At 51.8% G+C, this 16,601-nt stretch overlaps 1 protein-coding gene across 1 annotated transcript in view; it reads right to left on the bottom strand.

Annotated features, from left to right (window-relative positions):
- Nucleotides 1–16,601, bottom strand: part of SIAH2 (siah E3 ubiquitin protein ligase 2) — a 636,369-nt gene that overhangs the window by 569,415 nt on the left and 50,353 nt on the right. The gene's annotated exons all lie outside the window — the stretch shown is intronic.

Genomic DNA, 16,601 nt, shown 5'->3' with positions numbered 1-16,601 from the left:
TAGAGTACCTGATGTGATTGCTGTATTTAGGAAATTTCACGTTATGGAAGAGTTGTTGCTCCGTCCTAGGTTTGCTTAATAACGGCTCGTAGGTCAGCCGGCGCTCCAGGCTTCGCAGGGATCCGCCCTCTCTGCCCCTGCAGAGGTGACTCTGAGCTCCCCTGAGTGTCGCTGAGCTCGGGGCTCTGTGGGATGGTTTGTGCTAGCCCACAGCGGGAAGGAGCCGCTTACAGCTCTGTCCACATAGACCTACAACCCCCCGCTCCCGAATGCCTGAGAGTTGACATTGCCCCCCGCACTCCGGGGGGAAGTCAGATAGGGCTTTCCCTCTGGGGCAGCGGGGATAACATAATCTCAGAAGAGGGAATAAAGTTGAAGCGGCTGGGGCAGCAGCACCCGGCAGCGCTCAAGACTTAAAAGTGGCTCTGCACTCGGGGATTGCTCCTGGCAGTCGTTGGGTACCGCATGGGCTGCCGGGGATCAGATCCAGGTCGACCGTGTGCAAAGCAAGCGCCTTACTTGCTGCTGTACTGCCACTCGGCCCCAAAGCTGAGCTAAGCCTTTCGCTTAAGTTCTCCTTTTCCTAGGTTTCAGGAAAGCAAATAGTACGCAGAGCCACTTCCGGACGTTTATCTATAAGAACAGTCTAAACCAGTCTCGATCCAGGGCGGGGGTGAGATGGCAGATTGTTTTGTAGACACGGCACTGGTTTTCAGACACGATGTTTCTAAGGGTGGGATTGTGTGCCCATCTGGACCCCTGGGAGTCTCCGCTGCTCTGAGCAGAGACCCAGTAATTCCCTTTCCTGAGAGGCATCCGGATACTGCTGATGTATCCGTCTGTGGTCCACACTGAGAGCTGGAGGCCAAGGCACAGAGGCAAATAACTGCCTTAAGGAAAAGTCACTCAAGGAAGAGAAAACTACACACACTGCCTCACATCTGTAGATGAGAAGCCTAAGAGCTTGGAGAGAACGAATGAGGTAAGAGGAAGGTTGTTTCTAGGGAACACTGAGAATTAAGACAGTGAAGATAAAGACAGTGAGATAAAGACAATCTCCTCTTGAGAGATAGACAGCCAGTACATGTCTGACCTGGGTTGGGGTCTGGCACCCCATCTGGCCCCCGAGCCCTCCAGGAGTGATTTTCTGAGCTTCCTCCAAGCTTCCAAAAAACAATCTTTTATCAACGCAATAAATTGCTGCATTGAGATGCAGTGCACTTGTAAAACTTGGGATGTGTGTTGGAAAAGAAAACGGGCCATGGGGCTGGAGAGATAGCACAGCGGGTAGGGCGTTTGCCTTGCACGCGGCTGACCGGGTTCGATTCTCAGCATCCCATATGGTTCTCTGAGCACTGCCAGGAGTAACTCCTGAGTGCAGATCCAGGAGTTGCTGTGCATTGCCAGGTGTGACCCAAAAAGCAAAAAGAAAAAACGGGCCTGGGGAACCAGAGCAATGCTTCCGTGCATGGGAGGGCACAGAGCTCCCTCGACGGGGAAGGCCCGGACCGCTGAGCACTGCCAGACATAGCCCAAAGAAGTGATCGGGCCGGATTGTGTGCCTGGCTGAGAACAACAGTAAAACAATCGTTGAGTGTTACTGCTTTGGATTGCTACCTTTTCTCAGAGCAAGTAGGCAACGTTCGCATTATGCTTAGATTCTTCGACAGCCGATCTTTACTTTTACATAAGGTAAATTTAAGTTCTTCTAGTTCTGAGTAGGAAAATTGCATACTCCCATTATAGTAACTATAACAGAATTTTTAAATCACTAGGGAAACACGGTTTGACCTTTGTTAATAACTGACTCCTGCCCCCTGGGGGGAAAAATGTTTATGATTTCATGGTTACACGTTTTCAAATTGGGAGATCAGCTCCTCCTGTAATACCTGGAGTGAATGGAGCCAGGCGTTGGCATTTGTCTTGGTAAGATAAATGTCAGTGCCCGGCTTACAGTTGCTGTCAGCTGTCCCTGGGGTGCTTGAGAAGACTCGACTCCATGCAACTCTTACTAGAGAAAAATAATTATTGCTGCTTTGTTTGGTGTTGCTCTTTGGTCGCTAAGGGCAAGTCTGTTTGCCAGGGAACTGCTGATGACATTCCCTTAATTTTTTTTAACGTATTAGAAAATATCACTGCTTTTCAGTCTTTAATCTCTAGCTCAGGAATGAAACAGTATTTTATTTTTAAAGAATTCTTAGAGTATATACTGACTTAAGCAGGGTTACTTATGAAAGTTATCTTTGTCAGTAGCACAGCAGTAGGGCGTTTGCCTTGCACGCAGCCAACATGGCCGAGCCGTGTTCGATTCCTCCGCCCCTCTCGGAGAGCCCAGCAAGCTACCGAGAGTATCTCGCCCGCACGGCAGAGCCTGGCAAGCTCCCTGTGACGTACTCGATATGCCAAACACAGTAACAACAAAGTCTCATGATGGAGACGTTACTGGGCCCGCTCGAGCAAATCGATGATCAACGGGAGGGCCTTTACTTTACTCTCCAAACATTTCTATAATGTTCTAGAGGTATATGGAAATTAGGTCTAGTGAGAGATTTTTTTTTGGGGGGGGGATGGGTGGTCACAGCCAGCGATGCTCAGGGGTTACGCCTGGCTCTGCACTCAGGAATCACTCCTGGAGGTGCTCAGGGGACCGCGTGGGATGCTGGGAATCGAACCCCGGTCGGCTGCATACAAGGCAAACCGCCCTACCCGCTGTGCTATCGCTCCAGCCCCTGTGAGAGGTTTTCCGAGATCTGCTTTAGTGCTTTGAGAAGATGAAAAGAGACGAAGACTGTTGGCCTGTTTTTTTGTAGTTTGTGGCAGTATGAGAACGCCAAGCCCTCGGGTTGGTCCTGCAAAGGACGAGCGGAGGCCAGCACAGGTCAGTGACGTGACCAGGGTGTGAGCAGGCCTCGCAGCTGAGACCCCGGGTCCGTCACCCTACCCAGACAGACCAGCCCCTGTTGGTGGGGGCTTTGTCAGAAATCACTTCAGGTTCTAGAAATTTGACCTTAATTTGACCTTAATTCACGACATAATTTTTTAAGTAAACTAGCCAAAACTAAAAATTTTCAGATCAGCTAAACTGAAAAAGAAAGAACTGGGGCAGGTGTGAGACCAAAGAGGAAAAGGCTTGTGCGTGTGGGTGAACTACCCTAACATAACTCACTTTATTTTTAAGTTTCTATTTCATTTTGGGGGCCACACCCAGCTGTGTTCAGGGCTCACTTCAGGTGGTGCTCAGGGGACTCTGGGATTCTCTGGGATTGACCCGAGGTCAGCTGCAAGCAGCATGACTCAGTGTAAGCTACAGATTGACTCTCTTACCCCCCTCCCGGGAAAGAAATGACCTCAATGTGGGTGTAGGGATTGCAGTTTCCTTCAGCACTTAATCTCACTGCTTGCGTGGTAAGAATTGCCAAATGTACAGCGAGATTACCACTGACCCCCGTCGTTCCATGCATTTAAGCCAGAAAGATTGTCAGTGGTTGTGAGAAGCTCATTTTAAAAGATGGAAAAATCACCAGTTTCTGATCTAGAGTCAAGGTCTCGCAGATTTTTTTGGTTGGTTGAGTTTGGGGGCCACACCCAGTGATGCTCAAGGGTATCTCACCTCGATCTTTAGGGTGCCAGGGATTGACACTCTCAATTTCTCTGGCTCCAGTAGTCATCTTTGAACTAATTTATTTATAAAATTAAGTTTTTTATAAAAAGTATAGCCAAGTTTAACAATTACTACCGTGATTAAAAAGGTGTTCTTGGGAAAAATCCAGAAAGTGTGGGAAACTGTCAGTGAAAAACATCAATGAGTTTCAGATGTCGCATAAAAGTGTAACTGGACCCAAGACAAAGTACTTGCCGTGCTGGGAGCACAAGTTGGCAGATCTTGCAGGAGGCTCGCCAGTCCTCGGCTGGGTAGTGAGTGGGCCCGTGAAGGCCGAGTCTCCCAGCCGTGGGTTCTCAAGGGTGCATTGGTGAGACGCAACAAGATCACATGCGAAGGTATTTCTTCTTGTCCCCCCGGCAGGGAGACAGGCGCCTTGCTTTGGCATCAGAAATGACACTACCTCTTCTGCACTGCCCGGGACCCGTGTCCGCAGGACTGCTCCCCAGAGCCTGGCGCGGTCTCCAAGGGCTGAGGGGGTGTGGGGAGGAAGGTGGAAAGAGCCAGTGCTCCGGCAGGGCTGCCTCCTGGGGCTCGGGGATGAAGCTGCTTCACTACAGCATCCCTCTGGGTCTGGGGAGGGGCAGGGCCTTTGCCCATCGCCCTGGGAGGCGAGAGAGAGGAGGCGTAATGTGCCCCAAAGGCTCCCCTTGGCGTTTCTCTGGCTTCTCCATTTTCTGTTTCAAGTTTGCCAAGGGACTGGAGAGCTAGTACAGTGCGTAGGGCACTTGCTTAGCTACCAAACCGGGTTCAATCCCAGCACCCATTATTGCTACCTGGGCACCGCCAGGAGTGATCCCTGAGCAGAGCCCAGAGTAAGCTCTGCGGACCACTGGGTGTGGATAAAATTATAATAAGATTTACAAAGCATTCTTTTCCATTGAAGACTATATTCAAAATGACACACTGGGGCCGCGGACCTGAATTTAACTGCCAATCAGAAATGGCTCTTGGACCAGGAAAAACGAAGTCATGAAATTGTCTTATAAATGGATAGCATGGAGAATATCATGCTGAGGGAAGCGAGTCAGAGGGACAGAGACAGGCGGAATGATTGGGCTCACTTGTGGGATAGTGAAACAGACCGGCCTACCAAGAACCGTAGAAACAAGAGCCAGGAGGACGGTCCACGGTTGAAGCTTTCCGCAAGTGGGGGCGAGGACGGCAGTTAGGACAGAGAAGGGAGCACCGTGACAATAAGAGTTGGAAATGATCACTCTGGACGAGAACTGAGTGCCGAGAGTAGGGAAAGGGACGACACGATAACCTCTCGGTACCTGTATTGCAAACGGTAATTCCCAAAAGGAAAAAGAGGAGAAAAGTGCCTGCCAGAGAGGCGGACTGGGGTGGCGGTGGCGGGAAGGAAACTGGGTGGGAAATGGACACTCCTGAAGGGTCAGGTGCTGAAACACGTGACTGAAACCCAAAACTGTGTATCTCATAGTGATTCCATAACTTTTTTTTTCTTTTTGGGTCACACCCGTCGATGCTCAGGGGTTACTCCTGGCTCTGCACTCAGGAATGACTCCTGGCGATGCCCGGGGGACCATATGTGATGCTGGGAATCGAACCCAGTCTGCCATGTGCAAGGCAAACGCCCTACCCACTGTGCTATCACTCCAGCCCCAACATTTTTTTTTTAAAGGAAATAGCTCTTTGGCTGCAGAGTGATATTCCAGCAAGGTAGGGCATTTGCCTTGCATGCAGCCAGCCTGGGTTTCGTCCTAGCATCCCACATGGTCCTCTGAGCACCATCAGCTGTGATCCCTGAGTACAGAGCGAGGAGTGACCTCTGAGCATCACTATGGGCAAAAACAGGAAGGGAGGGAGAAGGGAGGGAGGGAGGAAGGGAGGAAGGAAGGAAAGAATTAGGAAGGAAGGAAGGAAGGAAGGAAGGAAGGAAGGAAGGAAGGAAGGAGAAAAGAAGGGAGGGACGGATGGAGGCAGGGAGGGAGAAAAAGCAGGCTCCTTTTGGTCCTTTGTTTCCTCTTTCGTAGGGGGAAAGTCAGAGCTGGGAGGACAGAGAGGGCTCTTAGGACAGCTCCTCTTCGAGGGACCTAATCGTGGAAAATCGTGTGGAAAGCAAAGCTGTGACCAGGAGCAGCTTTGAAATGTCTTATTTAAAATAGACCAGGCTGTCAGGGAGGTTTGATCTCCTGGAGGTATTTGTATTATTAATGAGTTTCTCACTAAGAGCTGATTAATCTTTTACATCAGAGGCCGGAAATATCTTCCAACCGTTAAATCTCCCTGTTGGAACCCTCAGCCTCTCTCTCAGGATGACCCCGAGGGGAAGGAGCTTTACAGCTTGAGCCAGGCGAAGGCACAGCCTGAGTCATTTCTCCAATTTAGCAATAATGTTTCTGTTAGCCTTTTTACTCCACCCACCCCCCCAACACACACACACACACAGTTGCTCAAGGGCCACAACTGGCTCAGTGCATCAGGGACCACAGTATGGGAGGTTTCGTCCATGCTAGATAACGCAGAAGAGGGCAGTTTTGCAGTTTTGCAGGGGCCAGAATGGTTGCGGGTACTCTTTTCTGAGGGACCGGGCTACATTCGGTGTGGCGGCCAACCAAGGGTTTGTCCAGGTGAGCAGTAGGGTCATGCCTGTACCTTAAGAGGCCTCCATCTGCAGTGAGGATGGAGCGTATGGGGGAGAAGCCACAGTAAAACATTTACCTGGGGCGGATTAGAGAGTGCACAGGGCTAATGTGTGTTACAGGCGGGGCCGCGGGTTGAGTCCCAGTCCCTAGGCACCACTAGGTGTGTTTCAAAACCAATCACGATCACAATCACGATCATCCTGTTGATCATCCTGTTATTCGTCAATTGCCTCGAGCAGGCCCCAGTAACGTCTCCTTTGTCCTAGCCCTGAGATTTTTAAAAGTGCCACATTCAAGGCTCTTTCAGGGTTAGGAGAATGAGACCCATCATTGTTACTGGTACATATTGGCTACACCACGGGGAGTTTGCCAGACTCTGCCGTTTGGGCAGATTACATTCGGTAGCCTGCCAGGTGGTCCAAAGTAAAAATCATATAAGATGTTGCTCGGCCGCAAATGCGGCCGCGTGCTTCCGGGAGCTGGGTTTTATAGTCTCTGGGTCTTGGCTGTTGATGGGATTACACGGTGCCAGGGGGCCAGTTGGTGGGTGTGACTCCTGCCTACTGGAGGATGAAGGATCTGGGTGGAGGATGCTCAGCCCCAATCCAAGCAGGTTTAGAGATCTCAGCCCCGATCCAAGCAGGCTTAGAGATCTCAGTCCCGGGACCCGCATGGCTTTGTTCCTCTGCCGGTACCTTCATGCCTGTGGAGAGTGGTCTCAGCATCGTGGTGGCTGGTTCTGGAGGTCTTCGGCTGCTGGGGCTCTGCTCGGGCCAGGGAGAGAAACTCAACCCGCCCCCTGCAAGGGGCCCCGGCAAGGACAAAACCAAACTCCAACCAAAAGCCACGAATTGGCATCCCCCTGGCATTTCCCTTTTTGGAACCTTTGACCATGTATTCATTCCATTAAGAACCGTGGCAGCACTCACAGCCAGCTACTCGGCATTCTCCAGAAGCTTTCATTTTACTTGAATGTAGGATGACATTTCTTTGTCCTTTCTCCCTTTCTCCACAAGGAGCTTAGGTTTATCTGGTTACACCCATCACAGTGCTCCTGAGGCACTTCCATTCCATTGTGTTTATCTGTAAATTCTTCCCTATGCTCTCCTCCCCAACCAGTTAATCAGCTTTCCCCCTACTCAGACTCTGTTAACTTGTAAGGTTAGATTCTTCAGAAATCTATGATTTTGTATGTATGAGTGAAATATTGCCTTTCTCCTCTCCTTATGCCTTATGAACAGTTTACTTTAAAGCAATGCCCTTTTTGTATAGATACCGGGAGACCGTTAACATTATGCTTTGTAACTTAGGATTTAATTGGCTTTGAATATTATTCACTCGGAGGCATCTGCTTTCTCGACTGAAGCCTCAGTTGCCCTTAGTTCCTAACACCCCAAAAGCAGGGTCCCGACAAGGGATTGAATGGACCCAGGGCAAGCGGTGAGCTACCCTGGCATCGAAATGGGCCAGGCCAAAGTGCCATGATTCTTAAGTATAAGTGTAAGGTCCCTAGGGACCCTGAGGGAAATTTCCCACACTAAACTCTGCTAATTAGTAACTTCCTTACCTGCCCCCTCCCTGGTAAAGCCTTGAGATGTAAATTCTGTCTCCATTTGTTGACCCTTCCTTATTGGGATGTAAATTCTGAAACAATTTGTTGGCCCTTCCTCATCTGTTACCTCTGTTAGGAACTTCTCCCTTATCCGCCTCCACCCACCAGAATGCAGGAGCCTTGAGCTGAGAATCAAAGGGAGCCAGGTAAACATAGAAGATAATCAAATGTCTGAGTTACCAGAAACCCACTAGACACAATGCCTATGTAGTAAATGCTGATCTTTGAATCTATAGGCTAAGGAGTGATGTACTTTTAAATGGATTGGAGCGATAGCACAGTGGGTAGGGCGTCTACCTTGCACGCAGCCAACATGGCCGACCCGAGTTCGATTCCTCCGCCCCTCTCGGAGAGCCCGGCAAGCTACCAAGAGTATTCGATATGCCAGACACAGTAACAACAAAGTCTCCAATGGAGACGTTACTGGGCCCACTCGAGCAAATTGATGATCAACGGGAGGGCCTTTTTTTTAAAGAAAGTATGGTCATGGTCATGGTCCTCCCATTGTTCATCGATTTGCTGGAGCGGGCCCAGTAACATCTCCATCATGAGACTTTTTGTTACTGTGTTTGGCATATCGAATACGTCATGGGTAGCTTGCCAGGCTCTGCCGTGCAGGCGAGATACTCTCAGTAGCTTGCCGGGATTTCTGAGAGGGGCAGAGGAATCGAACTCGGGTCGGCCATTTGGCTAAGATCAAGTGTAGTAAGAAAGTATATATTGTTACAAATCTATTGGCTAGGAAATGCGCAGGCTTTGCTTTAACGGCCAGTGAAGGCCTATATAAGATCCCCTTTGAAGAAGTTCAGGGTCTTGCCTGACGGCTTGACCCTGGCTAACCAGCTCAATAAACTACCTGCTTGCTGATTGCATTCCTGCATGGTCCTTGCTTGCAGTCGGAGATCCAGAGTCGTGCCCTAACGTAAGTTATGAGTTTGATCATAGACAAATGCTGTCATGATCCAAAAGTAATGACGAGACTAGGATCCTGCTAGGAGTAGGAAAGAGTATCTTGCCTGAGCACTGTAGTCTGAGATCGAGATGGCCGTAGGAGGGCAATTCTCTAAGTTTAAGGTATTTCTTACTGTATCCATACAAAATGATTTATCTTATATATGCTTATATGCTTGTTGGACAAGGAGAAGAGAAACACACCCATGGGATTCCGCTCTAGGGTGGGTCGTCCTGCTGAGAGAGGATCTGTCCTAGGAGCAGCTTTCTCTGAGGGAAAGAATTCTACCATATTGATTGTGACCACACCTATGTGTAAGCCCCAACCCCTCATGCTTTGGAATTTGACTGTACTGTAAGAGTGGGCTGGGGGATCAGTATCCAGATTCCAGAGCAAGAGGAGAAGGGGGATCAGGATCAGAATCGAGACTCCAGAGAAGGATGAAGGGGGATCGAGAAGGAGAATGAGGTAGCATGGGGGAGGAAGAAGCAGGAGAGGAGGCAGAGGAGAGAGACTGGAGTGGATGGAGAGAGGATTGGAATAAACTACAACTAAGACCAACCAGCCTGACCCTCGTTTCTTCCCTTGCCTGCCCATTGTGATCGACCTCCCCGGGGTGGGGGAAGCGGCGTGAGACTGCCGAACGCGGGCAGCAGGGGAGACAGAGCCGCTGCCGCCACCGCAGCTGTGCCCTTTTTTGAGTTTACACACTTGGAGGTTTCGCATCAAACTGGATCTTAATCTATAGCCTCGTGTTCACAGTTTTCCTTTTAACCCTTGGGCATCACTTCAGTCCCTCCTGGTATCTGTCATCTCCTCTTGGTGGGCACCTGCCTCTTCTCGCCCTGAGAGCATGGACGCCATCTCAGTTCAAGTGCCCAGTGCTATGGTGGTGGGATTGTTCTGTTTCTCTGACACACACAGACACACCCCCTCCAGGGCACTCTCTCTCCCTCTCTCTCTCTCTCTCTCTCACACACACACACACACACACACACACCCCAAGGCTCTCTCTCTCTCTCTCTCTCTCACACACACACACACACACATACACACACACACACACACCAAGGTGCGCTCTCTCTCTCCCTCTCTCTCTCTCTCTCTCTCACACACACACACACACACACACACACCAAGGCTCTGGACAGTCCCAACTCAGAGGAGCCTTCGGTGCATTTGGGGGGGGGGGCAGACGGGAGAAGCACTTTCTGCTTGTTCAGTTGTAGATTTTCAGGGAGTGTTGAGTCAAAAAAAACAAACAAACACTGTCCTCCCGTTGTTCGTCGATTTGCTCGAGCGGGCCCAGTAACGTCTCCATTTTGAAACTTGTTGTTACTGTGTTTGGCATATTGAATATGTCACGGGGAGCTTGCCAGGCTTTGCCGCACAGGTGAGTCATTTTTAATAATGTTTTTTAATTAAAAATCTGTGATTTACAAAGTTATTGATACTTGAGTTTTAAACACATAATATTTCATTTGTTTTGTTTCTTTGTTTTTTTCTCAGGGGGGTCACACCTGGTGGTGCTCAGGTGTTACTCCTGGCTCTGTGCTCAGGAATCACTCCTGGCGGGTTTGGGGGTGCCAGGGATTGAACGGTGGTCAGCTGCGGGCAAGGCAAATGCCCTACCCACTGGCACATAATATCTCAACACCAATCCCACCCAGTGTCCGCCTCCCTCCCCCAGGGCTCCATGTTCCCTCCCCACCCCTAGCCCCCACTCCAGCCCCGCCTTCCAACAGACTCCTTACAGAGTTCAGTGGTTGCAGCGCCAAAGTCCTGTTCTCAGTGGGGCTGAGTCTGTGTTTCGACGTAGCTGTTCCCCTCCCCCGTGTCACCGGGATGACTGAAGCCCTGACGCCTGCTCACCCATCGATTTCCTGATCTCTTCTTCTCCCCTTGGTTTCTTTCCTTCCCTGGCGTCCTATCCAAGGACTGGGGTCGAGGGTGATCGAGGCCTCCCTCCCTACTACAACACAGTCCCTCCTCCAGGACCCCTCTCCCGTGGGCTTGTCTTCCTTCTGAATCACTTCACTCAACCTGCTTAGCTTCCAGTTCCAACCAGTTGCAGCAATTTTGGCATGATTTGATAGTTCTTTCAGCTTTGTCAAGTAAAGTAAAGGCCCTCCCGTTGATCGTCGATTTGCTCGAGCGGGCCCAGTAACGTCTCCATTGGAGACTTTGTTGTTACTGTGTCTGGCATATCGAATACTCTCGGTAGCTTGCCGGGCTCTCCGAGAGGGGCGGAGGAATCGAACTCGGGTCGGCCATGTTGGCTGCGTGCAAGGCAGACGCCCTACCCGCTGTGCTATCGGTTTCAGCTTTGATGGACTTTTTTTTTTCTGTTTCCTGGAAAGAAGGTGGTAGGCAGGCCAGAAAAAGTTGAGAATCTCTGAGTTAAGAGACTACAAGGGGACCTGTGCTTCTGAGCGTGGTACAGTTGGGAAGGTTTCTTAGGAGGGTTAGCAGAATTGGACTGACCTTCCTATAAACCACAAGTTGACGAAATATGTGGAATACTGCTTTCGGAAATTGGACAACAAGCTCCAAACCCTAAGAGAGAGGAAAAAGGACCAAATGTGATGCTGGGGATCCAACTTGGTTACCTGTTAAACTCTCTCTCTGGCTCCCAAAATAGATCTTTAACAGATAGAAAATAACAGTTCAGTAAACTTTTTTTTTCTTTTTGGGTCACACCTGGCAATGCACAGGGGTTCCTCCTGGCTCTGCACTCAGGAATTACTCCTGGCGGCGCTCAGGAAACCATATGGGATGCTGGGAATCGAACCTGGGTTGGCCATGTGCAAGGCAAACGACCTATCCACTGTGCTATTGCTCCAGCCCCCAAAACTTTGAGACTCTGGGATAAACATGCAAATTTCGAAGGGAAAAAAAGAGTTTTAAAGAAGACCTAATTCACATATTTTTTTTGCAAAGGTAATGCCACACTGCTATGGCACTTAGATCCCATTAGATTAATTATATAAAGTATAGCTTTATTTAAAATATGCCAAGATTTACTTTAAGTGTCAAGATTTGCTCCGCATTGAGATCACATTCTTCACAACTATTACAGCTGAATAATTGTAGATGTTGCTTGAAAAATGTGCAAGCTGTGACAGGATTATTTTGCTAGCTCTTGTTATTATAGAGAATTTGTAAAAAGAAAAACACCCCAGGTGACCTTTTGATCACAGAAGAGTTTAGAAAGGATTGCTTGGTCCTGTGGATTGATGGATTGGATGGTTCCCGTCCGGTGAGTGCCGCCGTGGCTGGGTGTGTGGGGACGAGGGGCGTCCCTGTCTGAGGGAGGCTCTGGGCAGAAGGCTTGTGGACACAGACGACAGGGACATGTCTCCTCAGATGGAGAAATAACGGCCTGCAGGATTGCACCTACTCTGACTGAAGACAGTTGGGTGGAGAACTTCAGAGTTGTCTGAATTCCACTCTGAAGCAGAACTGTCCCCAGGTATGGGTCAGTTAACGAACACACCAACACAGTGTGTGAGAGAGAAACCACTCCCATCCTTGGAGAAAGAAAGGAAGTTTCTGCGTTCCAGCTTGCGTGGCCTTGTCTTCGATTCTGCTTTCAGGAATTCAGCATGGGAGCTGGGAGGTGGCTGAGCAGGCGAGTGTCCGTGCAGCCTTGCCAAGGTCCTGCTGATGGCTCCTCCCGCCCTCCCTGGGGCTGGCACTGGGTGCCAAGCCAGGGGGAGCCCTGGACGTGGCCAGCGCAACCCAAAAATAAACTCCAAAAGTGCTGACTCACGGAATTGTGGCTTAGCCCTGATTCAAGTGGACACGTGTGCTTCTTCCTGGGGGCTGGCGTGCTTCTTGCTAATCATTTTTACTTTTGTGTCTTTAGTTTTGGGGTCACACCTGGCAATGCTCAGGGGTTATTCCTGGCTCTGCACTCAGGAATATACTCCTGGGGACCGTATGGGACACCAGGGATCAACCCCAGGCCATGAAGCGTCCACCTGCTGTCCTAGCTCTCGAACCCACTGGTCATTTTCCGAGTGAAAATCAGTTACCGAGGGGAGGGGACGGAGAGACCGGACAAGGGTCTGGAACCGGCTCTCATGCTCGGGTCCACTGCTGAGTCCCTCTCGAGCCCCTCCGAGCTTTCCCATTCTAGCTCTCACTGTTGGGGTCAGCGGAGGACAAGCCGTGTGACCTCAGGGTGACAGCGGTCCCCTCCAAGGCCCTGTGACTGGCGTTCAAGAGCAAAGGACAAGTGTCTGCAGAACAAAAGCCAGGCAGGTTACCATGGCAACCGGCCCCCGCTGTGTCCGGCTTCCTCTGTCCTGGCCGGGCCTCCCCATGAGTCCTTCCTCTCAGCAGGCAACAGCAGCAGAGCTCTTGCCATCTGGGCGGGGCGGGGGGGGGGGGGCGGGTGTCGGGGAGGAGTAAGATGCTCCCCTTCGTGTGGTTGTTCCATCCCTGACCCCACAGATGGTCAGTCCTGAGCGAAGAGCTGGGCTCGCCCCTGAGTGCATCAGGGTGTACCCAACGCCCGCCCACCCGCACCCCAACTAATGAAAAAACAGCTCAGACACCACGTCTTCTCTGCATGGAACTTGCTTCCCAGATGGTTTTTTGGTTATTTTGTTTTTGTTTTTTTTTAAGTATTTTTTGTTTGTTTTTGGTTTTTGGGTCACACCCAGCAATGCTCAAAGGTTACTCCTGGCTCTGCACTCAGGACTTACTCCTGGCAGTGCTCGGGGGACCATATGGGATGCCGTGAATAGAACCCAGGTTTGCCACATGCAAGGCAAACACCCTCCCCACTGTGCTATAGCTCCAGCCCCTCTCAGAGTGCGTTAACTGGAACCTGCTCTCTCTTCCTCCTCCCCATGGGCCACGGGGCGGCCCGATGCACTTGGTCAGAGATGGGGTCGCCTGGACCGCCTCTGGCCTTTCTCCCGTTCTGGTCCTTGGGAGCCCACAGGCCTTCGCCTATCACCGAGGCATCCGCCGGGCATCTGTGACTTCCTGCCATTCTTGGACCCTTGTGATTCCTGCGGGAGCTTGGAAATCCTAATGAGGCTTCCTGGTGTTTCTCAGAGCACATTCCCCGGCAGCCTGGTTGGCAGCTGTCTCAGTGAGGCCATTCCCACGCCCCCATGTGACACCCCGTTCCAGACCAGGGTGGGTGCTGACCTTACCTCATTGTCAGGGTTTCCTCTGGGGGTAGAGAACTGCAGTTTACTTGGTGTCACTGTGTTTGGCACTAGCAGGTGGTGGATAAACACAAGGTGGCCGTATGAAGGAGTGTACAAATGAGAGTGACCTCGCCCTGGAGACGAAACCCGGTTTATTAGCACATTCTCTTTCAGTAGAAAACAGGGCAAGCTGTTCCTGAGAGAAACTACAGTCAGAGGCCAGAGAGAGAGAGAGAGAGAGAGAGAGAGAGAGAGAGAGAGTACAGCAGGTTGAATGTTGCATCCTTTATGGTCCCCCGAGCTCAGCAGCAGCTCAGCTCCAGGGAAAAGCCGCTTCTCACAAACACATTGAGGCGGGAATTTGGCTTTCACATGAATCGCTTTCAGTCTTTCCTCAGCCCGAATTTCCTGGCATGAGGGGAGCTACTTAGCGACCCCCTCGCTTTCCCTCAGTGACCCCGTGTCTCCCCGGTAGATCTGACCTGGTTTTCTCCACCTTGGCCAGGCACCGTGACTTCTCCAGCGCATTGGCCCTGAGGCGTGGCTCCGAGGAAGCCTCTTATGGGGCACTGACTTCTGGGGACCCTGTTGCTTGGGGTCTGGAGGGCTGCCACAAGGTCCTTTTCCTTCCCCAGTGCCAGCCCTGGAGAGCGACTATGTGTGGGAGCAGGGACATCGCCCTGAGCCCGTGTGCCACCTCCTGGCTGGGCCATCGTGTGTGACTGAGAAACTCCCGTGCTTCCTAGCTGTGGCACGTGGATGCTTTGTCACCTCTCTTTGACCGGCCAGTTTGGCTCAGACCAGAGAACTGATTGGAAAAATGATGCTCGCACACCTGCCAGGGAAGTGTTTTGTTCGAGGGGGTTCTCCACTGCAGGTTCCTTCAGCAAGAGGACTTTCTCGCCTGGGCTGGAGAGCCAGGACCCGGTGTGGCTGACCCCTTTCGACTCTAGAAGACCAGACACAGCGTGGGGGCACCCAGGCACCCCCGATGGGGCCTAGAGACCCCCCAAGCACCGCCAGGCCCACAGAGCACTGCATCCTTGCTGCCTCACGCTGAGCCATTGGCCCCGTGGGTTGAGGACCGCCCATCCTGCTTGGATCCAGGGCCCAGTGTTGCAACTGTGCGTGTGTATGTGTGTGTGTGCAGGGGTGTATGAGCAGGGGCGTATGTGTGTATGTGTGAGCAGGGGCATGTGTGTGAGCAGGTGTGTGTGTGCAGGTGTGTATGAGCAGATGTGTGTGAGCAGGTGTGTGTGTGAGCAGATGTGTGTGCAGGTGTGAGCAGGTGTGTGTGTGAGAGCAAGTGTGTGTGTGTGTGAGCGGGTGTGTGTGTGTGAGCGGGTGTGTGTGTGTGTGAGCAGGGGTGTATGTGTGAGAGCAGGTGTGTATGAGCAGGTGTGTGTGTGCAGGTGTGTATGAGCAGATGTGTGTGAGCAGGTGTGTGTGTGTGAGCAGGTGTGTGTGCATGTGTGAGCAGGTGTGTGTGTGAGAGCAAGTGTGTGTGTGTGTGTGTGAGCAGGTGTGTGTGTGAGAGAAAGTGTGTGTGTGTGTGAGCGGGTGTGTGTGTGTGAGCGGGTGTGTGTGTGTGTGAGCAGGGGTGTGTGTGTGAGAGCAGGGGTGTATGAGCAGGTGTGTGTGTGCGTGTGTGTGATCAGGGGTGTGTGTGTGTGTGTGCGCGTGCGTGGGGGCCCACAGCCGAAGTGCACACACCAGCCCTGCCACAGTGTGAGCAGGGCCATTGCCCCCAGACAGTGCCCCAGATGGGCGGGGGATTCTTCCGCCCCGAAGGAGAGATGGCGGAGACGCCTGGGGCTCACGCCTTTGCAGCCGGGCCCAGGCGAAGGGGCTGGGGAGAAGCCGAGGGTGGGCCGCGGAGCTGCAGGACGAACACGTGGGCACGCAGAGGTGGCACGTGTGCGACCAGGGGTCTCGCCCCTCCTGGCAGCTGGAGTCGCTCCGAGTAGCTCGTCAGCTGTCATCTATCCTTAGTTATTTTCATTGTTTCTAAGAGCTCAATTCCTTAAATAGCTGCCTCGAAATGTGACTATATATATATATTTTTTTCCACTTGGAAACGTTTTTACTCTAGATTCATGAAAGCAGGGACAGGCCCAGGGTGGGGGACTCTGCTGGAGCTTTGCCTAGGTGACCGCCGGGCTTGCCCACAGAGTGTCGCCACCACCCCCCAGAACATGGCCCTTCGCACATTCCGTGGGAGGAATCACCATTTCACGTTTCTTGAGGCTTGGGGCCACACCCGGCGCTGCTGAGCGGCTCTCTCCCCGCTCTGCTCCAGGGACTGGCTGCTGTCGGGGGCGCACCCAGGCCTCCTGGTGCCAAGCTGCACCCGGCCCACTGACCTCTCGGCCCACCCTGCTTCGGCGCCTTGCGCAACCCTGTTAGCATCTTGTGGCGCATCCGCCATAAGAACAAGGGACTTGGGGCAGGAGCGAGAGGACAGCGGGGAGGGCGTTTGCCTTGCACACGACTGACCCGGGTTCGATTCCCAGCATCAGGGTCCCCTGAGTACGACCAGGAGTCATTCCTGAGTGCAGAACCAGGAGTAACCCCTGAGCATCGCTGAGTGTGATCCAAA

Source organism: Sorex fumeus, unplaced genomic scaffold (genome assembly GCF_029834395.1).
Source record: "Sorex fumeus unplaced genomic scaffold, SorFum_2.1 ptg000044l, whole genome shotgun sequence".
In the NCBI taxonomy this organism is placed as follows: Eukaryota; Metazoa; Chordata; class Mammalia; order Eulipotyphla; family Soricidae; genus Sorex; species Sorex fumeus.
The sequence above is the reverse complement of the archived record's forward strand: the minus strand, read 5'-3'. Positions and strand labels throughout refer to the sequence as shown.